The sequence below is a fragment of the Stenella coeruleoalba genome (genome assembly GCF_951394435.1).
Source record: "Stenella coeruleoalba genome assembly, chromosome: 9".
NCBI classification, from domain to species: Eukaryota; Metazoa; Chordata; class Mammalia; order Artiodactyla; family Delphinidae; genus Stenella; species Stenella coeruleoalba.
Window position 1 is genome coordinate 75,443,482 of NC_137155.1, and position 27,974 is coordinate 75,471,455.

The 27,974-nt window shown below is 35.2% G+C and overlaps 1 protein-coding gene across 1 annotated transcript in view; it reads left to right on the plus strand.

The window, feature by feature from the left end:
* Positions 1-27,974, plus strand: part of KCND2 (potassium voltage-gated channel subfamily D member 2) — a 471,838-nt gene that overhangs the window by 23,587 nt on the left and 420,277 nt on the right. The window lies entirely within an intron of this gene.

The window sequence follows — 27,974 nt, forward strand, 5'->3', positions numbered from 1 at the left end:
AATAAGAACTACAAAAACTACCACCATGTTGGCTCCAATTCCATGGCAGCTCAGTTTCTTCAGAGGAATGTGGTAACCTCTGAAATTATATTATTTCAATGTTATCTTTGCTGGCAATAGAATATGAGTTTTTCCAACTTAGAAATTTTGCTTGAGTTATGCACATAAAGGCAGCATTTCTATAAGCTAAGATTCAAATACGGACTATATATTGAAAGTATATTAATTAATCAACAAAAATGACAGAAATTGTGCTGCCGTCATGTTTTGCATAACCCCACCAGTGCTTACTTGAATAAGGGAACAGGGCAAACTGAAACAGGTAACTAGATGACTATTTCTTACTAAAATGCATGTTTGCTAGAATTGTATGTATAATTTCTGTATTCTTGCATTACTTGTTTCATCGCTAAATATGGCTTTAATTTACTTGTTGGAAGTTAGAACAAACTACACACAAGCTAGTATTTCGACATGTTGCTATTAGATTCTTTCTATCTTATATATTTATATATATGATATATATATAATACAGAGAACTATTTGCCTAGTTAATTTATCTGCAATAACCAGTATCACTAGTGAAGACTTCCTATATGTTCAAACCAGTTCTCTCTAACAACTTATCTAGCTATATTATTACTGTAATAAAATGAATTATTGCATATTCTATGCACTTTAAATAATATTAATTAATACACTAAGCATGCTATTAAAAAGGGTCTTAAATGTTTCATGTATAGTTGAAATGTTTGGATCTAAAAGAGTGATATAAAAACAGCTTATTAATTTTATTCTACCGGAGAATATAACGTCTTTTTGTTAGAACTCATGCACAAACTGTATTTAAAAGCATATTTCTGAACTAAGAAATATGGAATGTCTTTTAACCAGAAACCATCCCAGGACCATAGACAGTTTATCAGAATAAATCATATATTTGGAGAGCTTGAGTAGATTTTAGAGGGTACCTCATCTAATGCTCTCATTTTACATATGAGAAAAATGAGATGCACAAAGGTGAAGTGATCTTTACAAGGTTGCTCAGCTGTTTAGAAGCAGAGGTAGAGTAGAAATGAAAAATAAGATATTAGAACCTCAGTCTCCTCATTACTATCCTTTACAATACACTTTGCTACCTGTGTTACGTGTAGTACAATTCAAAGTTCTGTTGCTAATATATTTTACATTGTTTGGTAAACACATGTTATAAAGAAAAGATGGGAGATGTATATTACAAGTCAAAATGACTTGAGAGCTGTCTTTTGGCAATAAAATTTCCATAGATTATAGCAGGGAGAGATGAAGCAATTACTTCATGAAAGAAGATACTATAGTTTTTGAGAAAGAGTAGATGAGGTTTATTCCCAGAGATCTATGAACAGACTCACCTATAATTGTGAAAAACACAGCTAGTCTTCCTCTGTGGATTATGAAACAACAAAATTGGGGATCTTTTCCCACAGAAGTTGAGAATTGCATTTCCAAACAGAGCTACTATTTACTTTTTTGGAATAAGAGGTTTTAGAGGTTAAAGATCAGATCATTAAATACTTGTCCTTGAAAACTCAGAAAAGGCATTACAGTCAGGTTTTCATACCCATGGGTTCCACATCTGATTGTACTATGCCATTTTATATGAGGGACTTGAACATTCTTGGATTTTGGTATCCACCGGGGTCCTGGAACCAATTCCCCGAGGATACTGAATATGTTTGCTTATTGCTTCTTGATATTCTACCAAGGACAAAGTTTTGATTTTGGTAGAATTAGGGGAAATGCCTTTTATGACTTCAACCTCTTCTTGGACATGGCAAGATTTAGAACTAACTTTCATGGATATTCATCTGGAGCAGGAAATATAAGTTCAGACTGTCTTGCTAAGCATCCTGAGGTGGGTGAAATAGAGAATGTGCCTTTCTACTCTCATTCTGAATATATATATGTGTGTGTGTGTGTGTGTGTGTGTGCATACATATATATGTGTACACACATCTTTCTTCTGTGTGTCAATGTCTCTTTTAAAATAGTGTCTGCACAAGTGAATAACTAAAAAATTGATCTGTCCAAGAAAAAGCACAGTGGGATCCTTTTTTTCTCTTAGGGCTGTTGGGAGAATTAAATATTGTAACACATGTAAAATAAAGCACTTAGTCAAATGTCTGGCACAGAGTAAGTGCTCAATTACTGTTACTAATTGTGGGTGCAATGGTACCTTTAGCTGTTGAGTTGGTAAGGCTTTTTTCATATAGCACCAAAAGATGTTCTGAAACAACTGGGGCAAATCATACTTGCACCAGCAATGAATGAGAATGCCCATTTTTCTGTCACTACCCCATCAGCATAAATGTGCACTGCTTTCTTGTTTCTTTTTTTTTGCACCTCTGATATGTAGTGAAATATAAAATAAATCCATTTAATCATAGCAGAAATAGAAGTAATAATGATTCTATCCTAGGAATAGGTAGGAAAAGTTCAATGTCTTAAAACAACACAGCACATAGAAAGAATAATGACTTTTAGAAATATGGTTATTGAGACAAATTTTCTTAATAAGGTAAGGAGCAAACTGAATGACACCTGTTCTTTTCTTGGTAAGATTCCATATAGGTGGAGGCCTATAACAGTGTTCTCAAAGTGTGGTCCCCAGACCAGCAGCACTAGTGTCACCTGGGAACTTTTTAGATATGCAAACTCACATGCCCCACCCAAGGCAGTCTGCGTTAAGAACTCTGGGTGTGAGACCCATCAATCTGTGTTTTAAAAAGCCCTCCAGCTTATTCTGATGCCCGTTAAAGTGAAGAACCACTAATATATACGAAAGGCCTCTCTCACCCTCTTCCTCTTTCCATGTCTCCCTTTCAGTCTTCCTTCCCTTTACCACCATCTCTTCCTCTCTCTCTCATTCATCTCCCTCTTTCTCTCCCCAGTCTTCCCTTTCTGTTCCTCCTATCCTCCCTCTACTGTGAATAGGTGCTCGAAAGTAGGCAGTGAATTATTGTGAAACTAGAGAAGTTGACTAGTTTGACCTAAATACTCAGCTGATGATTAAATGAGCCTGATAGGAGTGCCTGTCTCCTTGCCTTCAGCCTGACATTCTTTTCACTGTGCCACAGTCTGCTAATAGGTTGAAATGCTCTTGAAGAAACCTCCTTCTATTGTCAATATTATTGTCCTCAGAGACACTGTCTCCCTGAATATAATAGAATTTCAAAGCTTACTGATTTAATCTTTCATGCTTCAGATCCAGACACTGCGCTATATTCTAGGTGAAAGATTGCTATTTCTTTATTATTAAAGGAGGAATTGTGTCCTAGCTATAACTAGTTACATCAGCCTTCACATCAAAAGGGTAGTAATTTTCTGAACCAGAGTTTGGAAAAGTAGTAAGAAAATAATTTTACAAGTGTCTTTTTCAAGAGCATGAAAATTATGAGGCTGTAGGTTCAAACTGTTCAGTTGAAAATGTGTCCAAGTTAAGCCAGACATAAATTTATATTCTTTCTATCTTTTTCTTTTCTTGTGGCCCTTCTACGTTGCTATGACATTTTATCTTACCCCGAAGGCATCATGAGGAGATGGCTAGATAAGTAAAAAAGTAGACAACCTGTAATAAAGGAAATTAAGTAGGTGACATCTTCAACCCAGAGGTAATAAGGGATTTTTTTCTTATATCTTAATGAAGCAATGATAAAGCCTTACCTATTCTCTGCTTCCAACTTCAGTCTCCTTTTTCCTCAACCATGAACTCATTGTTCTCCAAAGCGTTCCACTTGCATTTTCCTGCTCCTCAGTGGCTTTGCAGAGTCTATGGGTTCATTGCTCTTTCCTCAACACTCCAAATATTTCCTCCCTCGATTTCTATCTTTAAGTTCTATTCCCCTAAATGAAGCCAAACTTGTCTGTACTGAGTTTAGCCCAGGTTTTCTTGGAGGCATCCTGTAGAATTAAAGTCATTATAAGCTCTTAGTAATAAACTTTCTTACTGCTAACTTAAAATTCTTTTTTATAGATTCTTTTTTTTTATAAATTCGTTTTTTTAATATTTAATTTCGGGTACGTTGGGTCTTCATTGCTGCACGTGGGCTCTCTCTAGTTGTGGCGAGCGGGGGGCTACTCTTCGTTGTGGTGCGCGGGCTTCCCGTTGCTGTGGCTTCTCTTGTTGTGGAGCATGGGCTCTAGGTACATGGGCTTCGGTAGTTGTGGCACACGGGCTCAGTAGTTGTGGCTCATGGGTTATAGAGTGCAGGCTCAGTAGTTGTGGTGCACAGCCTTAGTTGCTCTGCGGCATGTGGGATCTTCCTGGACCAGGGATCAAACCCGTGTCTCCTCATTGGCAGGAGGATTCTTAACCACTGCATCACCAGGGAAGTCCCTACTTACTTAATTTTAATTTCGTGAGCAGGGTCTTAAATTTGAATGCTTTTTAAGGGCCCGGCCACTGGTAGCAGATCATTTTGTGAGAATATTCAAATTTACCTGGCTTTCATCTTTGCCAAGGCTTTCACCTGGCTTTCATCTTTAACATGTATAAGAATGGTACTAATCTTAAGATGTGGGCAGAAATGCGTATAGGGTAGAGAAGTTTGAGGATTTGTTGAAATGACATATGTAAAGTGGCTAGTGTGTAGTGGACCCAGACTTGTTCCTTCAGCTAGAATTTTGTGGCTCTTCTCTTAGCATCGGAAATCCTGTGTTGCTTTACAGTCTCTCTCCAGGGCCTCATCCATAAAACATCACTTAGACGTTACTCACAAAATTTACATATATTTTATAACCATACTTCTTTCTATTTGTTAATAGGCAACTATCTTCTTTTCTTAAACCCAAACATGATTTTTTGTTAAAAATTAGTATTTTTGAACAGTTGTTTAGTCATTGTTTTGAGCTCTTTATGGTGCCCTGTTTATGGAAAATATTCAATAGTTTCTGATGAATTTAGTTTTAAACTTAAAAAAGTAAAAATGAAATAGCAAAGTTTAGAAGAGGGTGAGACAAGTTGAAATATTACTTGTCACACTGTACATAAATAATATTTAACAGAAGTCCATTGCTTATGTTTCTTACTACCATTGTAAAAAACAAATGTTTTTGCAAGAAGTATCCCTAACTTTGTGAGGCCGTGTTCTTCATCAACTTACAATTGCCAGATTACTCAAAAACCTCTATAAAACAACAGGTTTCTCTGTGTGTAAGTGGAGGAGGGAGTTGTGTGTATAGGACTTTTTCACATGTTGACTTCTACACCTTCTGCTTTTTTCCTCTCTTCTTCCACCCAAATATTTTATATTTCCAATAACTTAAAAAAATATGGTGAGGCATGAAAAATCATCAGGGATAGCTAGAGACAGGGGAAAGAAGAGAAGAAATACCTCTAGGAGTAGGATAAAGCAGAAAAATAGAGAGTATTTATACCACTTTTTAGACTGGTAGCTTAACACTTTACCTTCCAGGACATTGTATTATCACAGCGTAATCGTCAGCTGAATAAAAGTGACTAGAAAGTGAAAATGTCACAGATTGATAAAAATAGTAAGTCACAAATCATATATGATTAGCAGCTATTACAATCAGGGATATATATAAAATATATATATACATACATTTTAAATAATCCTATTTCATGAACTTGTTTTTTTTTTGTCAAATTGGTCATAACGCCAGTAAATGGGGAAGACCAAACCGTCATAATAAAAAAGCACAAATCTTCCTCCCAGATAAGTGCACGCTGGACTATTGGGGGCTTGGAATACCTCTCAGGTTATTCTACCTTAAACTAAGACCTTATGGCTCTTGATATTTCGAGATATCTGAGATGGAGTACACAGAAGAGAACTTTTTAAAACAACAATTTCAAAAATACTTTTGAAATGAATTAAGGGAATTTAATCATGGTTAACTGTCAATTATTTAAATTTAAATTGGGGACTCTGAAGAACATAACATAATATGCTGTAACACATAAAACCATTCTCTATTAAGTTGTTAGGCGATCCAGCTGATTTTTGAAATGAGTTAGGTAAAATGTTACTAACATTTCTATGGTAGAAGCTATACAGAAATATTAATTACCACCCTGATGAAAGTCTTAATCAAAACAACCTTTATGTTAATGGCTATTATTATATCCGATGATAAGAAATACATATTTTTTACAATTGCCTAAATGTATGTTTACAACTATTAAAATAAAATAAAGGTGATAAATATGCATTTCTTATATAACTGACTTAAAAAAATTTTAGGGGTTTGAACATTACCTAACTACTTGTTAATACAATTAAATATTTAAGAAAAATCCAAGGGAATATTATTAGTTCATAAATATTACTCAGCGTCAAAATTACTGAAACATGTATGTACTAAATATCCCTCAGAGTTCTGCACTGTAGTCTTTCATACAAATTGTGAATCTGAGCCAATACCCTGCCCCAACCCTGGCAAAAAATAAGATATTTATTCTTAGAGGAAATTAAACTGCACTTTAAATAGTGAACAATATGCAGACGTAAGCATCATCCAGTCACTCTATGGTTTTGATTAAAGTCAAAGTTTATTCATAGGTTCACTTTTGAAATCCACGCTGTGTTTAAGATTAGGAGCAAGTTTTCATGTCTTATATGATATGTTTCTTTCCTCTACTAGATTTTTTTTTAAAATCTCATGTCGTCAGATAAGAGGCATATATCCTTTTGGGGAGCTTCACTTGTACAGGAAAAATAAAACTTTCATAGCAATTAAGGGGAGCATATGTTATTATGACTAGTCTTTTCCTTGTACTGATTTCTTTCAACAGTGGGAATTGTCAGCAAAAGGTGAATGTTTTTAGAAATAGCATGTGAGAATTTTTGTGATTGTTCTTTTACAAGGTGGCAAAAGTATACAAATATGGGGATAGTGATGTACCTACCTACTCAGTGCCTCTCTTACAGGTTTCCTATACAGGTTTCCTATTGTACCAATACAGTCTTATCTCTTGAACATAGTGCATTCATAATGTCATGATATTTGGGTAAAAACTATGACAAGCATGATTTCTTTCTCTTCTTCTTCTTGAAAATGGTTTCAAGAACTAGAAATTTGACATTTACCTCATTTCTGAAGTGAGACAATCTTCCCAGTAGTATAAGGAGGTTGAACAAGTAGAGAGAAGTGTTTAAACATGCCTGTGTGGTCAGATATCGGTTGTATCACGGCATGCATTACTCATGTTGCATAATCTACCCTGGAAGCATGCCTCAGCCACCTGAGTGCGGCATATCAGTGTGTAAAAATTGGAGTCACTCTGTAGAACGGAAGCAGGCTTTAATAGATGCTGCGCAAGCTTCTGAGACCAGACACCATGAAGATTCTCTGGGCTATTTCATTAACAAATTGTATCTCTGCAGCCTGCATTTCTCTACTTATTTATTGAACAGATAATAGGAAACAACTACTTTCTTTGTGAAGTCGTAAATAATATGACAGAAGGATATTAAATGCACTGAGATGTGACAGAAGAGCTTAAACTTGTGGGTTTTAGAATTTTATGATGCAACCTTTTTTTTTTCTTCATGAGTACATGTAAAGTAAACAGATATATTTGAGCTGTTTATGTGGGCAATTACCAATTTAACATTACAGCAGCTGAAATGCAACTATCTTAAACTCAGAACAACTTCTTATACTTCTTCCTGGAATACCACTTACTGAAGCGCTTTACTAAGAAAAAAAAAGTTATCTCTTAGCCTTATCCATAGTCCAACTTCAAATGATGTAAAACCTTTTATGATTATAAAGGTGGTTTTATGTCCATGCTTCTCATAATCACTGTGTGGCTCCTATAAAGGTGATAGGAGGGCACCAGCTCCTCTGGTCTAACATAGCTTTATCCTGTTTACTGAAATAGTTCCAAGCAGTACCATGCCGAGATGATACATTACCATTCTTACTGCTATCATGAGAGCTCTTTTGGTTTGTCTTTTGAGGGCTTAGTAGGATTTTACGATTATTTTTTAACAGTAAGTGAACAAAAACTCAAGTAGAGATAAAATTGGAGAATTAAGATTTCAAGGGGCCTAGGCATTGTATTTCTTATTATCAAAATTATCTCAAATTCTATTGGTCAATATACTTTGTTGATTCAAACACTGTTTTCACTTATTACTGATAACTGAAACATGTCTTAGATATGATCGTTTTGGTTTCCTTATCAAGAAGTCGTATTTGTTTTGTCTAAAGAAGTACAGGGGGCAGGAGAAAAATGGCCTTGGAGGCAGATACATCTAGAATTAATTTTGTCTTTGACCAGTTATCAGCTGTGTAAATGACAAGTTACTTAACTTCTCTGAGACTCAGTTTCCCTACCTGAATACAAAAAGTGAATGTTTCTAGTTTACAAATTAACTTGAACATACTTATCTCTACTCCTTTCTGAGACCTCATTAAACTGAGAGCAAAGACTAGGAGAGGAGGTGACAACAAATGAATGTTTACCATAAGTTTTTAAGGAATGGGAAATGTGTGGACAGTGGTAAATGACTCAGTAGATCAGATATGCTAAGACCTAAATGTTTTCTACAGGGAACACCAACAGAAAACAACGCAATGTGGTGTGCTGCAGGAAACCATGCAGCTCAAGAAGTGGAAAGACTTGGTATTTTGGAAGAAATGAGTGGGGAATGAGTTAAAGGTCTTTTTTGGGAATAGTTGTGAAGTACTTAGAACAGAGCTGGAGACCTAGTGAGCTGTCTAAAAAACAAACAAATACTTAATATTATATTTTATCTATTCCCTAGAGAAACTCTCTTATTCTTATGCATGTTACTTTCTTTTTTCTCTAGGGATCTATCCAGTTACATATAAAATAGTATGTTGACCTTCTGTAAATGTCAACCTTCTCTTATTAATATGGTGTCTCACCTCTATTCTCTGTTGCACGAAGCTTCTCTTTCTATAAAAGTTTTCTGGTTGAATTTCGATGAAGAATAATTCTCTTACCATTTGCCAGGGTCAGGGAAGAGTAGTTGCTTGGATGCAACAGGTGAAACACTGGGAAGGAGGTCTAACTATCCACGTAATGCCCAATTCATCCATGTGAGGTGGTGTTACTGATTCATCTCCTGCCTTTAGATTAACCTTAGCCCCTCTATCCAATCTCTGATCTTGTCATTCTCTAACTTAAAACTGTTCAGTAACAACTCTCTGTATACAAAAATCCAAACTTTTTATTTTGGCCTTCAAGAAAATCTCTTTATTGTCTACACACCAATCATGGGGAATTCTTTGACACAAGCAAACTTCTCTCATACGTTTTTGCCTTTATGCATTCTATCCCTTCTGCCTTACACTCTTTAAACTCTTGTGTACTTGAAGGATTTTCTACAATTTCTTCAAATCTTATTTCAATTGTTACTTTTCTGTGACTCCTTTTGACTAACCCAAAGGAACTGTTTTTTTTTTTTTTTTCATGTTTGCAGAGCACATGGAACATTTCAGAGAAAGGGAGAGAGAGAAAATGAGAAAGAGAATAACATTAACAACACACAATGTTAATTATAGGATTAAGAAGAGCTTTAAACTGTGTAAATAAAGAATAATGATTTATCAGAAGCTAAGTCACTTGTATTAACCTAAATTTTAAAAAATTTCATATCTTTCATAATAACAAATAAATAAGTTCATAGAACTTGTAATTATCTTTCAGTTAGTAGCACACCATATATTACAGTTTCTAAGGGCATTGAAGAACAATTGAACTTGATTTATCCTCCCTTATATTTTCTTTAAAAGAAAAATTTTCCAATACATAGATAATTGACACCTGTCAGCTATTATTTGCAGAAATCTCACATTGATATCTGGCTTATAACATGCGGATTGACACAGTCAGAGTATTGAGTCTGTTTTTATTCCTTTATTTCCCCCTATAGAATTACTATTAGTGTATATAATTGTGTTTAAGTAATGTGATTAAAGAAAAGCTAATATATATTATAGAAAGTTAAAGTATATATTGCAGTTTATATTTTGCTGGGTTGGTGGGTACCTTAGACTTATTGTATTCTTCCTTTCATAACATATACAGTTTTTTCTTTTTCCTTTTCTTTATTTAGGTTCTTGATAAAGAGCATAGAGGTGTGCCCCATCCTCTTGTTAGCAGAACTGTGCTCTTTGGGAATTTTTGCCAACATATCCATAATTCTTAGTGGAAGTTTCAAGAAGCTGAGATAACAATGTACATTTTAAAGATCTTTTAAGGGTTTTGTAGATAATTATTAAAGTGGCCTTTGTTATAAAGAAAAAAATTAGAGAGAACAATGTAAATATTTTATGTCAGAATTTCCCATTACAATGATAGTAGGGATTTTAATTAATTACAGAATAATTGGGATAGAGTGGGACCTTTTCATTTGAAGAAGACTTGGGAATGAGCCCAAAGTTTCTAAACTGCCTCCTTTTAGTAATAGCAATGACTGCTATTAGTACACACAATATTACACCTACGATATTAGAGGAACTATCCTGAATGGATTATCTCCTTATATCCTCAGAACTCTTAAGTGACAGGGACTTCTTTTACCCACATTTTTTAGATGGGTAAACTGATACAGAATTGTAAAGCAATTGCTAAGTTCACGCAGGTAGAAGATGATTGTGTAGAAGATATTTAGAAGGGATATTTGATTCAGTTGTGGGTATTTAAACATTGACATTCATGGGTATGGCAATGAACATCTTTAAGTACAGCCTCAGAGTATTATGTAAAGGCTTAACTAATTTTCCCAGGTTTTATTCATTTCCTAGATCAGTAAATGATAGTTCTAGCTTAGTCTTGAATGGATGAGCAAGAAGAAGCATTATCATCATTGGAATTACAGAAAATAAACACAAATGAATGGATATTGATAGTAGTAAGGATAAAAACCACAAAATAAAGTTGAATAAATGGATATATGAATGGTAAATGGGTAGGTGGATGGGTCTCCATCAACTATTTCAAAAAGATCCAAAAGGAGCTGTTTTGGTTTTTTTTTGGTCTGATGGGATCCTTCCCAACATTTTCACAAATCTTGGGCTTCCAGCTCTGATGGCATTACCTGATCTAGAAGGATCTAACATGGCACAGGGCATGGCACAGTTAAAGGCATTCTAAGGGCTTTTCCATTGCAGAAATTTGAAAAAGTGAATTTACTTACGGTAGTTCTTTTGATCATTTGGAACTTTATTAACCAACTCTGCACCCAGGAGGCCAAGAATTGTCTGTTTACTCACACATTTCCATTTTTCTTTGTGTGCACATGAAAACTTCTCTGGAAGTATTCTATCTGGTTCAGCAGAAGGTCAGTTTGAAGTAAACATACATAGAGATGCTTGTGGAATAGAAATTTACCCTCTGTTACTGCTGATTAGGAAATTATCTTAAATGAATTGATAAAGATAGTTTTTCATCTTATTATTCTAAGAGATATGGTATTTCTATTGTATATGTGTATACATGTATGCATGAAAATTAGATAGTAGATAGCTTGTTTCATTGTTAAGGTAAGGACTTTCGGGGGACTGAGAACATTTGTTGTTAAATGTTTTCTTGTGAAAAGAAACATCACTAAAATTTAAAAAATACATTATAACAATATTAAGTATAGAAAGCATAACTGTAGTTAATTGAACGCCAACCACATTTTCTGTCCCTTCTGTTTTTCCTTTCAGTAGTAATTACAAGAATTGGATGACAGAGATAGGAAGACTACTTGAAGTTGTAGCAGCTGAGTCTTTGTTGAATGCCTGTTGGTTTCTAAATTTCTTCTAGGTCTGTCCCTGCTGGTGGAGTACCTAAGCTTTGTCCTTTTTTAGAAAACTCTGCTCAAGATGTCTACAGGGAATTTTTTGTAAATTTAAAGAACAATGTCCTTCTTTGGAAACATGCAATATTTTTAGAATCCTGTGATATTATACTGTAAGACATAAGCCAACAGTTTACACATCCCTGTCCAGGAAGCTGAATAATAAGTAATCCTGGGAATTTAAACCTCTATTTTAAGCCTCCTTAAGGATACTCTCATTTCTTTTGTATAAATTCAAAAAAAGCAGAGTCTGATCTTTGACTCACTTCAAAAATAGCCTTATACTAGGGTAGAAAAATGAACAAGTGCAGGTGGAAAGAGCACTATTCAGATTGAGTGAACATATTTCCTATTTTTTGAAATTACTTTTGTGAAAGGTTATGTATAACGTGGGAGATATATTTATTATTTTCCAAATGCATTTTTTTGTATGTGTTACTTGATTGTTTAAGGTCAAACAAACAAGATCAAAGACCATATGGACCTCTTCTTTTTCTCTAACTCTTGGCTTAAAAGGCTAATTAGTAAGATGAATAATTTATAGACAGTATGAAAGAATAAATGCATAATCAAATTAGTACTTAGTAATTCTCTGGCATTTCATATATTTTATTCTGATTATCCCACAGTACCATAAAAAAGAAATTATAAATCCCCTTTTATGCATAGGGAACCAGATTTTAGAAGCTTGACTGGTCATTCATTCAGTAAATGTGTGTCAGAGCTGGGATAAGCAATGGATCTATAAACAACATAAAGAATGCCAGAATAATTACAGATTTGTTGCCTGTATACATTGCAATGCAAACCAGTACATAATTATAGCCAATCACCAAGATATATGTATGTAGCTTGCAATTCATAATAATCTCTACATACAACACGAGCAGAGAAATCTACACGAAATATGAAAAAATAATGAAATGTTATTATAAAAAGTTAAGTGTGTTAAAATTGCCTCTTCCCATTAGCTACATTGGAAGCTTATGTCACAGAGCTGTTTCTTTGCTGAAATACCTACATTATCATCACTGATAATCATCACTTTAAGGGAAACACACACACACACACACACACACACACGATATGCAGAGAATATGAAAAGTACAATGATTGAAAGATATATTGAAGTAAATTATCAATTTATTAATTGATCAAAGCTTAGTCCACTGTGAATTGCTTTGTAAAGGGGGAAAAACATTAATAAGATTTATTTCAGACCCATGCAACCTTGAAGGAATTGAACCTTGCTCAGCATTTCATTAGAGCTTCTGCTACTTTCTCCTCTCCCCTCCACCACCACATATACATGTGACTCACACTCACAAAAGCAGAGTTTGAGCAGACCCAGAATTTTCTGTGGAAATTGATGCATTCATAGGAAACAGTGTTCGAGTTAATAATTATCATACTTTAATCTGAAAAATCCTGGTTATTTTACAGTGACACAGCAAAACTAGAAAGAGTGGAACCCTGTGGTACTTGAGTTTTTCAAAGCAAAGTGGAAGACTCAGAAGCAGAATGGTACCTAAAACTGTCTACTCCTGCAATGAAACTCAGTATCTCTTACTTAGCTAGGCATAGAAAATAGCACATTTTTTGACTACGAAATATTTGACACATTTTGGTGCCGCTCTTCTGCCAACATTCTATTCTGGAGTGGTCCCTGAAGCCCCAGATGTGGGGGTCACTCTGACTCTGATAATGTCCCCTAGATCAGCATGTTGTAAATTTCCTGGTTCTCAACCACTATTACAAATGTAGGGAAAGTCAAGCAGTGAGGTATTGAGTGCCTTGTGGTTTTTCCTTGACCTGTTTTTTGTCCTTTTTTAATACTTAGTATTTTTAGAATTAGTGACTAGCTTCAACTTGGGAGTAAGCGGATTACTAAATCCAATGATGGTATACATTTTAGAGTGCACAGATCTTTAAATCAAAGGAAAGTATGTGCAATAAACTGTGGGTCTTTGGCATCTCTTAGCTGTTTGGTTTATATTGAACAAATGGCTTTTGCATATTTGATATATAAGTGTTTACACACATTGTGTTTAACTCTTGAAGGAGTATTTCTAGACATGAAGATCCAGTTATAAGATATAATTTTGATGATATTTTAAAAAACAATGGCTATATTTAGCATAATATTTGTAATTCCCCTTTCCCCTTACATATTCATATAAATTACCCTGTTAGGTAAATATTCAAATTATATTATATTCACCTTAAAAATTAGATAGTTATTATCTTACTAGGTTTTTTAGGTGAATAAACAAATTTAAACTAAAATCTTTGGGGTGAATTTCCAAGACTAAATGATCTTATTTAGATTGCTTAAAAATTATGTTTCAGTAGTGATGAAAATAATGAATGAATAGAACCTCAGTTTTCTTCCAAAATAATACCTGTTAAGTTTTATTATCAGAAGTAACATGTGGGTTATGACACTCCACAATTTGGGAAGTATAGCAATAAGTTCACAATACTGAATTATGTGATGTAGTACTCAAATAGAAAACAGACGGATTCATCAATTGAAACTAATTTTTAAAAATTTTCCAGACTTTTAGCATTCATATATCTATCTTTGAGTTTTTTTACCACTATCAAGTGGCATTTATGACCAATAATAGACTATTCTAATTTGTAGCTGACTGAGAAACAGCAAATATTGGTGAAGAGCTACAAAGTAACTCTTACTGGGATCCCTATGACCAATTGAGTTTCATGATGCTCTCTCCCTAATAATTGGGAGAGAAAAAGATTCTTAGAATTGTTTTTTGTTATCTGGGCTTTCATATCCAAGAAGAATGAATATGGAGATAACTAATGCTGACACATATTCTTAGATAAGACTTCTTTCCCTAAAAGTACAAATCAAAGCACTAGGAGAAAGAGAAGTTATCAGGACAAATATAGTTTTAAAAATAAAGCACAGATAAGTTACTTTCTCTTGATGTTACATCATTGTACTTCTTTATAATGGTAACAATTTTGATCTATTTTTGTCTTTTGATGTTATAAGAAGTGGTTTCAAGGGACTGCAAAAAGTGTGTCAGCGCTCAAGACATTTTTACTTCACTATTTGGACTGAACTAGCTAGGTTGAAGACTAGCTATTCATTCCTGAGAAGTGACCATAGCATAGATGAACTTTCATCTCTCATACTTGGAGGAAATGAATTATTTGAATTAGTGTCATGCTTAAAATGTTTATGTAGCTATTTTTTTTTCCCTTAGGGGAACTTCAGCAGTAGTGTTTGCTCAGCTCTACCTGTTAATGTCGAGTCTAGAAGGCTGATAGATGTGAAAATGTTGGGATTTTATTATATTTGGCATGGGTCTCTGAAGCATTCCTCAACATATTGGAAATTAGATGGTTCAACAAGACCTGGAAAATTAGTAAGATTTAGGACTGCCAAATTAATAGTACGTGAGATGAGGAAAACCAACTAGAGAAGTCAAAAGACTGCTTGATAAACAAGGAGTAAGAAAGTGCATTAGGGTGTGAACAGATTTCATCAGCAATAGGACTTCCTGGCAAACTATTAATCAGAAGAGAATGTGTGCACTCACCCAATCCTGGGCAGGTTCATCGTAGGAAGTGCAGCAGACTTAAGTACAGAGCACAGAATCTGCTAAAATCATCTCCTAGAATAGTTTGGAAGAAATAACAGCAACATAGTTTTTTTCCTAGAACTGTGCAGAATTCTGTCTCCTACTTGAACCCTCTAAGACTTAGTCTTTCAGTTTGTCATGCATGATGCATGTGTACTTAATGGCACAAACATATCCAATTTTTTTAATCCACTACTCTCTCTGTCTATTTTTCTTAAGCACTTTTCACCTAAGCGCCTATGACAATACTTGATGCTTATATTAGCTTTCTCAAACCCAAGGAAACCTAGCAGCTATCACACAGCCTTGCTGGTATTTTTGTGTCCGTTTTGCCATTGCTGTCACAGTTATTATACTTAGTGAACCTGGGTATTCAGCATCAGACTAAGAAATCTATCCATTGCAAACTGATGAAAATTGAAGATGATTAAATCATTGGTAACATTGCCAAAGCAGAGTTTTTATAGATGCATCAAAATTCCAGGCATCTGGAAGGAGTAGGCATAGCTTGAAACAAAAAAAGAAAAGTATAAAGAAATAAATGCATAAATACATCAATAATCAGTTTATGTCATTCTGAGGGAGGAACGTTGGAAATATTATTTGTTTATTCCAAAAATTTAAATATATCCACGGCTGATAAAGTCATAGTACATTATAAAAGAAGAATAAAAGTATCTCCACTTTTAGAAATTTAAAAGCTAAAACCATATTCTTTTTCATCTGCTTTAATGTGTTTCATAAGATATGGAAATCCAGGTGCTTCTGGTTTCCGTACCACTTTTCCTTGCACCTATTAAAATTCCAATTTTGCTTTGAGAGAAAGAAAAATGATTCCATTTCTAGGATTATTTAGCTAGCTAAGTGATGCAAAGACTGTTTTCAGATTTACATTCTTATCACTGCTCTGTAAGCTCAATTATTTTAACAAGATCTTTCCAATTTCCCCTAATGTTTTTCATAACTACCTCAAGCTTATGTTTAAATCAAAACTCCTTTTTGAAATAACTTATTTCTCCTAGACTTTTGAAGCTTTCAGCATCGTACTTGTATGAAGTTCCTGCTTCTACATGTGAAGTTTGGTATAAAGATTTTCTTTTTCTTCCAGTTGGTTTATTTGAGCTACAGCCAAAGTCATTAACGTGAATTTTAGGTTTACATTTTACGGGATATTTTCAAATCATGTTGATGTATTGACTACTTATTCTGGTTACTATGAAGAAGGACTAACCAAACTTCAAAACAGTAAAATTTCCATTATATGTGATAAACAGGTTCTCGAGATCAGTTTCACAATATCGTACTTACAGTTAACGATACTGTATTGCACAGTTAAAAACTTAGGAGAGTAAATATTTAGTTAATTGTTCCTAGCAGGAAAAAAAAAGTAAGTGTAAAGCTTTATATTTGGCAAAGAAATGGTATAGCTTTTTATTGTACTAAAGTATTGTGCTTTATGTTCAAGATTAAAAAAAAATCAAATCGTGACATACTACTTGCAGATCATTTTTGTAAATCATTTATGTATTCAGTGCTTTATTGAGCAGAAATATTATATATCTCAAACTTCTGAAAGAAGCTGTTAGGACTACTTTTATATCAGTCTATTTTATGATGAATGGTAAATGTTCTGAGAAAAATAAAGCCATCAAAACATGGCATCACATCCTCTAAAAAATGCATTAATTGTAAATTAGAATATTTTTACATGAATATTTCATTAACCTTTAAGATATTTCAACCACATTGTATATTTGTCATACCTACGTTGACACATAGCAAGTTTGTGTCCTTACTTGTAATTACATCCTTCTCCAAAAAAAGGAATGCGTTATGCTTTCTGCATTCAGATGTGCACAGCCTGAATTACATATCTTTCAATGAGAACATCTCACTAATTAAAAATGCTCATTTACAATATTTGGTCCTAATATGACTTGCAAGTTACAAGTTACCAAAGATTTAAAGATAGGTTTAGAGTCCTGCAAAGGGAGACAGATTGGTTTTCATCCTCCAACTTCATCCCACTTTGATTTGTGCGAATCTATGATTTGGCTGAGATTACAGTACATAGCTTAGAAATTAAATTGCCTTTGGAGATTATTGCTACCGTGCATGTGTAATTAAGTGTTCTCGTTATTGTCTGTAAAGCTGTACAAACCTGCAGTTTTATGGGAAGAGTGTAAAACCAATGATTTCAAATCAAATCAGTTGGAGAGAGTTTTGAGATGTTCCAACCATTAGTTTTGTGAAAAACTTAAAGAAACACAATCTTCCTGCAGTCAGCCTAGATGGATAAAGTAGTAAAAGCTATGCCATGTTAATTAAACAAGCATTTATTTAGCACCTGCTGTGTATTTGCCACTGTGTACGCTAGGGTGTGAAGGCTGTTATGAAAGATGTAAGAGTTAGGGAATGTTAGATTTGGGAAGAACTTTAGAGAAAATCTTGGTCCAATTTTTTTACTTTGTTGTTGAGACCTAGAAAATGTTAGTGACTTAAGCTCTCATATCTAAAATTAGTGTCGGTACTAAAATTAGAATGCACAAGAGAAAACACAGTTAAGCAAGTGAACCTAAGAACGCAGAGTAGGTGTTGGGTTGACTAAAGATAGTAAAGTGTAACTGTTCAAATAAAAGAGTGATGCTGGGCTTCCCTGGTGGCGCAGTGCTTGAGAGTCTGCCTGCCGATGCAGCGGACACGGGTTCGTGCCCTGGTCCGGGAAGATCCCACATGCCGTGGAGCGGCTAGGCCCAAGAGTGATGCCATAGGAGGGAAAGTCAAGGAATGATTAAATATAAAATTCTATTTTATTGTTATATCTATTTTATTGTTATATCTAGATCATAGACCTTATATTTTTCAAATGCAATCAACTATCACTGATTCCATGTGAAAGATGAATTCTCTGTTGATTAATTCATAATGACCAAAACATGTGGTGAATTAATTAACACTTTCATAATACTTTAAATTTAATTGTAACATTAACAGAACTCTTACATGTTTATGCAGCATATCTGTTTGCTCTAACGGCAATGCTTGCTGCTCGTGTGGCTTCAAAATACCGATACCTTGAAAAAACTCCCTAGTGGTCTAAATCCAGAGGTTGGGAATCAAATAAAAAGTGATGAGAAAGTTTTTCCTTCAGTGGTGTATGTAACATTTTTAGGGCTTCAAGGCTCTCTTCCAGGCCGCACATCATGAAGAACAAGGAAATACTTTTTTGTTTTTTGTTTGTTTTTTTTTTGCAGTACGCGGGCCTCTCACTGCTGTGGCCTCTCCCGTTGCGGAGCACAGGCTCCGGATGCGCAGGCTCAGCGGCCATGGCTCACGGGCCCAGCCGCTCCGCGGCATGTGGGATCTTCCCGGACCAGGGCACGAACCCGTGTCCCCTGCATCGGCAGGCAGACTCTCAACCACTGCGCCACCAGGGAAGCCCAAGGAAATATTTTTTATCAATCTAAACAAATAAAATTCATAGTGAATACTAGCATGCCAGATTCAAAAGATGGCTTTCAAAAATTTGTATTGATCATCATTACTATATTTCATAGCAATCTGGAAATTAAACAAAATAACCTATGTCGACATATGGTAGACTTCTCATTGTGTAAAGATTATTTGTATTTTAAATTATTCACCTATAATTTAGGGACAGTTTGATGCTATTGTTATCATCCCTGTTAGATAGTTTTCCTTTCACCCAGTATTTTTTACCCTTCTTGTTCCCTATAACATTACTACATGGAAGCATCAGAGCATTTCGTTTTATATTTTCTGAGCTATGGTTCCCTTCCATTAACCTAGTTAATAGAGATGATTCTAATACCTTTCTTCCTGAATGAACCCTAAATTTGCTGTTTGGTCTTTTTCTTATTTCTTGTAGGGCTCTAAATATAATCTCTGGCATTCCTCCAAAATCACCATGGAACAACGAGGGACTAGCTATAGAGCTATTTTTAGTTTTAAAAGAAAAACTGTAGAATAGTAATACACTGTACCAAATTATGCTTTTCTTAAACAAAAATCTAAGCCAAAAATAGGACACAGGGCTTACATTCTATATTCTGTTCCATAAGCTTCATACGTTATAGTAGACTTTATTATTAACGAAAGGCACAGGTTCTGGGCATTTAAACTTCTTTGTAAGGTAGAAAAGCTTTTCAAAATGTTGGTTATGAAATTGAAGGCAAGTGGAATATAGAAGCAAATTCTTTTCTCTGCTTCTAAAGGTAGGTCACAATAAATAACACTATAGTTAATTCACCTAAATGTGCCATGTTTTTAAACCTTCTTGCTTTAAGCCATTGAAGAAACAAAATCATGTCAAAATCACTTTGGAATTATTTAAAAATATCCTTTAGATAACTGTATTGCTAAATCAATACTTTAAATATTTCAAGAAACTAGAGATAAGATTTAATATAATTATATTCTTTATTCCATGAAGTCTTACTATATAAACATTTTTGCCCTCCATTTAATGTAGAAGTCATATAATCAATATTATACTTCATGTTTCTTGCTATATATTCTAATTAGCATCATGTTATCTTTTAAGCACTGAAGTATTTTCCTAACATTCAGATTTTAGCTGGTCAGCATTTAAAAGGTCCTGACACGAATTCCAATGTGTGAAGAGAGGGGTTTTCGCCGCACATACATCAAACAATGCTACAGACACCAGCCTGGTGGCCTACAATCAGACTCCACAGGCTAAGGGAGAAACAGTACAAGACCAGCCCCTTCCCCTACTTTTTTGATGCCAGGTGCATGCTTGGCATCACCTGTATTTATGACCAACTGGCTGTAAATCAGAGGTTCCCACGACCCCCTCTTTAGGTTTGATTAATTTGATGAAGTGGCTCACAGAACTTAGAGAACATTTTTCTTACTAGATCATCGGTTTATTATGAAAGAATGTAATTCAGGAACAGCCAGAGGGAAGAGATGCATAGGGCAAGATATGGGGAAAGGGTACTGAGCTTCCATGTCCTCTGCAGGTGCACTACTCTCCCTACATCTCCACGTGTTCACCAACCCAGAAACTCTCCAAACCTAGTCCTTTTGGGGATTTTATGGAGGTTTCATTACAAAGATATGATTGATTAAATCACTGGCCCTTAGTGACTGAACTCTCTCAGTCTCCAGCCACTCTCCCCTCCTCGGAATTCAGAGGGTGGGACTGAAAGTTCCAACCCTTTAATCACATGACTGACTCCACTGGCAACTAGCCCCCATCCTTGGGCACTTTCCAAAAGTCACCTCATTAACATAACAAACAAAAGATACCTTTATTTCTCTCGACACTTAGGAGATTCCAAGGGTTTTGGGAGTTGTGAGCAAGAAACCATGGAGGAAGACCAAATATATACAAGGAATATACTTTGGTCATCTGAATGAACAAATATGTATTTTTCTTATGAGTCACAATATCACAGTATTAAATATTAAAGTACATATATTACTTTAGGCTATAAAAATACAAAAGTAAGAAAATCATTTTTTAAATTTTAACAGGAAATATACTGAAATTAAAGTCTGTCTAGTCAGTTAGCCTGCCTGAGTGATTCTGTCCCACCTAGAGCTCTTTCGTCAGTTGGTACTACCCGCATAATAACAAACACTGAATAGTTTTAGAACTGTATGTGCCGGGCACTAGAAGTACACAGAAGTTGAGTAGCTCACAGACCCATAACATAGAGAAGTGTACAATGGATTACATAGAGATACAGGGGTATTAAAAAGGAAAGAGTAATCATATCTGTAGAGGGGACTTAAGGAAAACTTCACAAAGGAAGTGTCACTTCAGTCTGGCCAGGTAGAGTGACTATGACCCTGCCAGGTGTTCAAGATTGGAAAGAACATCCAAGGACTATCAGATACAAAACCTAGAAGTATGAGAATTTGGTATGTCTGTATGGTTCCGTGTGTCTATGTGAAGCATATAATGCAGTCGGGGTGAAGTCATGTAGGCTGCAAATAAGGGAGATGCCTCTGTGCTCAACAAAAGGACTTCAAAGACAGGAGCTTACTAAGGAATTTCAAGTCAAGAAGTACGATGTGGCTGCACTTTGGAAAATTGAGTAAAGTGGGTTGAAATTTAAAGCAGAAAAGCCAATTAAGAGTTTATCATAATGGCTGAAAAGGAAGAAAATGAGAGGGAAGATTGTTACAAAGGAGAGAGACACGGTTAGAAAGTAGAAACAAAGGAATGAATATAGTGACAACCTGAAAATGGGAGTTGGAGGGAGGAAGGTGATTACTGTGCCTCTGACCTGGTGGGGTAGAACAAGACAAAGAATGCAAGAACAGCAGGCCTGTTGAAGAAGAGAGGTTCAGTTTTGGATATATTAAAACTAAAGGGTTTGTGGAGATGCTTGGTACCCATAACAAAATACTTTATAAATGAATTAAGGATTGTTCAGTAAGCCTGTGTTGCTGTGCTTAGAATCTATATCCAAAGTGTAGTGTTTGAGAGTGTCCAATTCACAATATCTTCTAGTGTTAAGTGCTATCATTTCCATTCACTATTCATGCATTCATTAGTTAGTTCATTCAAGAGATAGTCGAAGATTTTGCTGTGTAGGCATGTTGCTGCATCATTAAAGACCACAGTCCAGCCTTCTACTAGTTTAATTTAGCAGGAAATACTAACAGATAAACTAACAATTACAGTACTGTGTGACTTACTCCATTGGAAATGGTAGTTTGTTGTTTAATTTGCATGTATGTGATTATTAGGACAAACATTTAAATCAATAGTTGTGTTTCTGTCTATGGTTTTTCTGTGTATATCTTTGGACCATCTCTTTGTTAAGAAGTCATGAGTTTAAACATCATTTGTCTAAGGCAAATGATTATTTTTTGTAATAATAATAAGCTTTGTTTATTGAAAATTGTATTGTCCACCTTTATATCTGATAATTTGTTGATTTTATTCTACTATTAAAACTACAAGCATGTGTTCACACTTTAAATTTAAAGATATCTCAGGTAGAGATGGAGACTACATGTGTGAAATGCATTGCATTGTGCCTCACAGAGAATATACACATCAACACTTTATTCTTCCATTCTTTGGCTTTTCTTTCTAGTCCCTTTCTTCCCATATACTGGCTAATGTTCTAGTTATGTCCAACACACTCTCTCTTCCATGCTTCAGAAATATATCTTGGAAAGAGGAAACCAAAATTTGGATATCTTTCTGTGCTCACCAATCCCTATCACAATTAATCACTCACACAATAAGCATTTATTGAGTATAGCATTCTGGAGATGTTAACATACATAAAATATGCCTAAAGTGCATTATAGAAGCTCAGAAGAGGTGACATTTACAGTAATGAGAAAAGATGAGTAGGAAATTGCCCCCAAAATACCCAGAGAAAGAGTAAGGATATTACAAGTAGAAAGACTAGGTTCAAAGATTACTAGGCATTAAATGATAAGTATATTGGAGGCAAAAGATGGTTCAGTTTGGCTGGAGAACTGCACACATAGGAGAAAGTCATGCAGGGTGGGAAAGGTAGCCTAGGTCAGATTGTGAAGGGTTTGTTGTGCCTTACTAAGAAACTTTAAGGTTCTTTTGGATTTTTGTTTGTTTGTTAGACATTGAGAGATGCCAAGCATTTAAATCAGGAGAATGATATAGACACACATTAAATGTTAAAAGGTGCCTCTTTTCATATTCGAGGGGATGACGGAAGAGGAGAGATGCTGAACATATTAATACATACTGATTTACTGCTAGATGGAGTTTTTAACTATTTTGTTTGTGCCTGTGTTATGTGTGTGTGTATGTGCTTGTGTCTGATTTCTGAAAAATGCATGTTGAGTATGCATGTTTGGTAGGGAGGGATAGAGGGTATATGGTAAAGATGCACAACTTTTATAGAAAGTATATCGAATTTAGACAGTTTAATGCCTGTGTTGATGAAGAATGATTGTTGAGTATTGAGACCGGGACATCTCCTGGAGAGGAATGGGAAGATTAGAGTCATTTTTCAGCTCTAAAATTCTATCCTTGATTCTAACAACCATGTTTTGTTTTATTTTTTTCATTATTATCAGTACTGTCAAAAGATAATTACTAGTAACAGGGAGAAGTTTGTGTTAAAGGAGTTAACATAGACATAGTCACTGAAATGTATGTTTTAAAAATTGAAAACATACTGGAATTAATAAAGTGCACACTAGCTATTGATCTGAGAATTAACAATAACATTAAAATAAAACAAAAGCCAGTATTTGTCAAGCAACACAGTGGTAGGGTTTTATGTTTTCATTGTGGGCATGCCAAATATACTTTTTGTGAGATTTTATATTTTCAGATCTATAAATGACCAATTGAGTTTGAGCAAGTGAGTATAAGGACCATTTAAAGAGTATCTTTTGAGCTGCAGAAGCTACAAATATGGAGTAAGAGATTAAGAAATAGAAAAAGGCAATTTGGACAATGAAACAGGAAAATAATAAGGCTGATGGATTAGTTTAATCACACACTATAAAGATTTGGGGATCTAATTTATTACATGGCATTTCTAAAAGGTCCTAAAGAGAAGCTATCATAAAACATCTTGAATATCTGTGAAGTAATCATTTACTGGAAAAGGAACTAGACGTAGGAGGAGGTAGTTCATGGTTAAGGCTGATGGCTCAGATTAATTGCACCTATTTTATTTATTTGGTCATTCCTAAATTCTTCAACATAGTAACTTGGCAAAGAGTCTTTACTTCTCTAGGAACCAACTCCAACTTTTATCGTAAACCTGGGTGAGAAGCAATCTATAATCTCCATTTTACCATTAATTAGTTTTTGTTACAGAGTAAAGAAAACTTAATTTCAGGTGAAATGAATCAGTATTGCAGTGAAAGAATTCTTTTAAAAAAGCATACTTGAGGACTTCCCTGGTGGCGCAGTGGTTGACAGTCCGCCTGCCGATGCAGGGGACGCGGGTTCGTGCCCCGGTCCGGGAAGATCCCACATGCCGCGGAGCGGCTGGGCCCGTGATCCATGGCTGCTGAGCCTGCACGTCCGGAGCCGGTGCTCCGCAACGGGAGAGGCTGCAGGAAAAAAAAAAAAAAAAGCATACTTGAAATCAATGGGGTATATAAATTAGTCTAGTTCATAACACTTTTTACGTCAAATATAAGCTACCTTTATAGGCTTTTAAGTTTTAGAAGTATAAGAAAATTCAACACTGAATTGTTCTAGATTCCATACTTTGCAAGTGGGGAAAACTGAATTGTTCTAGATTCCATACTTTGCAAGTGGGGAAACTAAGACCAAGGGGTACTAAATACCTCACGTGAGGTAGCATTTCCAGTCAGTGACAGGATTTGGAGAAAATCCAACTCCCTTCCCTTGTCCTTGGCTCTTTCTGCCACGCAGCAAGGACATGTTATGTCATATATTAAAGTTTAGGGTATTTTAAAGGAAACGGGTCATAAAGTAAACAAAATTATTTCTAATTATTATAATGTAACTTATGTGTCTTGAGATTGTTGTTCTAGTCTTGCATAGCTTAAATAAGATGTTATGCGTACTTCAAACAACTTATCCATTTAAGGAAGAAAATATTTATTTTTAATTTTGCCACTGACATCATCTAACATTTAGAAAATGTCTGTATACTGTTCCCTGGGTGTTACATCACTGTAAGAATGAAAGATGGCACTCCTCTCTTTGTTAGCTAGTTAGCTGTTAATATTGTCTATGATTTGAGTAAAACTCAGTAAGTAGTATTATTGGCAAGATAGGTAATGGCTGTCTTTTGATAACAATTTGTTCCGATAAATGACTTTTAGGTGTTGGATCAATGAATACTTGGCTTTTTATCTTGTGCCATTAAGCTGAAAGTTTTAAGCTAAATCCTAGATATTACTAAAAATAGTTTTTTAGTATAAATGTAATTTTCTGATTAATTTTGGCCGCACCATGTGGCATATGGGATCCTAGTTCCCCAACCAGGGATTGAACCCTCACCTCCTGCAGTGGAAATGTGGAGTCTTAACCACTGGACAGCCAGAGAAGTCCCAATTTTCTGATTTATTTAAAAAAAACAAAAAGAAAACACAGTTCTGAAACAAAGTCATTGATCAACACAATGGCTTTAATTACTGGATTCAAATAATGACCTGGAAAAAAAAACTGTTAGTATTTAAAAATAGAATCAGCCATTTGAGAATAACAGTGTCAGCTGGGTGTGAGATGACTGGTGATTCATATCAACGAGGTGACATTGACCTGTAATGCCACGTGGGGTCGACCTTTGGTCATAAAGGAGCCCAGTACCCACAGCAGGAGAAGACAACTGACATCAAAGGGAAAGCAGTAGAATAATAGTTCAGTAACCAGTGAAATTACGAACCCTGGTTTTCAAAGTTTTTCTTAATTGCAGAAATGGATTTCTTTAAAGACGCGAGTTTGATGAGTTTGATAAATGACATGGGGTTGGGCCCACATAAAAACTTACAAATGTAAAAAAAATAATAATAATTAAAAAAAACCAAAACTTATAAATGAAAGCCTCTCTGGGCACATTCTATTTTCTTAATAGATTTTTTTTTTTTTTTTTTTTTGTGGTACGCGGGCCTCTCACTGTTGTGGCCTCTCCCGTTGCGGAGCACAGGCTCCGGACGCGCAGGCTCAGCAGCCATGGCTCACGGGCCCAGCCACTCCGCGGCATGTGGGATCTTCCCGGACCGGGGCACGAACCCGCGTCCCCTGCATCGGCAGGCGGACTCTCAACCACTGCGCCACCAGGGAAGCCCCTTAATAGATTATGAAAATATTTGTATATACATTTAAATATTTATATTTAGTAAATATATGACTCTTTATTCATATGTTAAATATGCATTTCCTTGATTGGGAAAGACTGATATAGAATATATCCACGCACAGATGCTGCCTACTCTTCTTTTGAGCTACCTGAGAGGAGCACTCTGATAAATTGAATGTAGCCATTTTAGTACAGTTCATTAATAAATGTTTCATTACTTTATGACAGAGTGGAATAGAAAAATGACACTTGTTTTATACTTTGATCATGGACATCTGGTCAAAAAAAAGAGTGGAAACGTCTGACTTAAAGCAAAAGGTTCAAAAGGAAAGTGATTACATTGAATATTCTCATTAATCTATTTCTTTAAGTGACTTGTTCAGTCACAGCAATATGCATAAATGTGCATAAACATCCATGCATATTTATAGATACGGAAGTAAAATCAAGAATAATTGGTAACCTACTATTGTAGGAAAAATTTATTTCAATTTGTCTTTAAAATGGAGAATTGGGGGCTTCCCTGGTGGCACAGTGGTTGAGAGTCCACCTGCCGATGCAGGGGACACGGGTTCGTGCCCCGGTCCGGGAAGATACCACAGGCCGCAGAGCGGCTGGGCCCGTGAGCCATGGACGCTGAGCCTGCACATCCAGAGCCTGTGCTCCGCAACGGGAGAGGCCACAGCAGTGAGAGGCCCGCGTACCGCAAAAAAAAAAAAAAAAAAAATGGAGAATTAGAAGAACTCTTCTAGAATGTTTTACAGATAATTACAATCAGATTCCCTCAGAATAGGAATATAAAGTAATAAATCAAAATAAATATTTATTCATTTTGTTCTTTCACATGTTCTACAAATATGTATTCAGAGTCTATTTGTTTATCTTCTATCTTGCCCACAAGAATATAAACCACAGGAAAGCAGTGATATGGTCTGCCTTGATTACTGCATTATACCCTGCACCCCTAACTGTGCCTAGACAGTAATAGACATTCAATAAACATAGATGAATGAATGAATGCCTGTTAATGAATGATAGGTGTATGCTGGTGACCAAAATAGGCCTAGCCAGCTGCCTTAATGTCTAGCTGAGGAAGTGAGATAGGATGAAAAAATCAAATACTTACATCAATAAATATTTAGTGACAATTGTGTTAAACACTATGGAAAAAAATGACATTTTTTTCAGATTTGAAAATGTTAGTTTGTTGATAATAAATTTATCTTCTATGTTGTCATAAAATATGCAATCTACAAGGCTTGCTAAGTGACTTAAGTTTAGACTCAAAAGGAGAAAAGAAAAAGAATAAAATCTATGACTTTTCTGGCAGTTTGCATTCTAGAACTAAGGGCATGTATTTGAATATTGTTACCCATGGTGACCTATTAGCATAAAAGGTCTTTAGAGAGTGCAGGTGGTATTATGCAGGAACTATGTCAAAACTTGAAGATACAGATGTCCCAACATGAATTTTCACACACCCTAGGAGGAAAGGTTAATGATCACTAAATTCAGAATGTGTTTGTAAATGTTTTTATCTCTACATTTATCTAAAATATTTCTTATATAGACTAGTTAACGTTTAGAATTCCATCTCCCTCTCTTCCTGTATCAAGAATTACTCTCCCAAAAGTGTAAATAGGAGGATTTACTATTTCAAGACTATAGACAAAGCTTTGTTTGCTAGAATCGGTCCCAAATTACAGAACCTAAATAAATTTATGAATTAATTAGATTACAGGAAA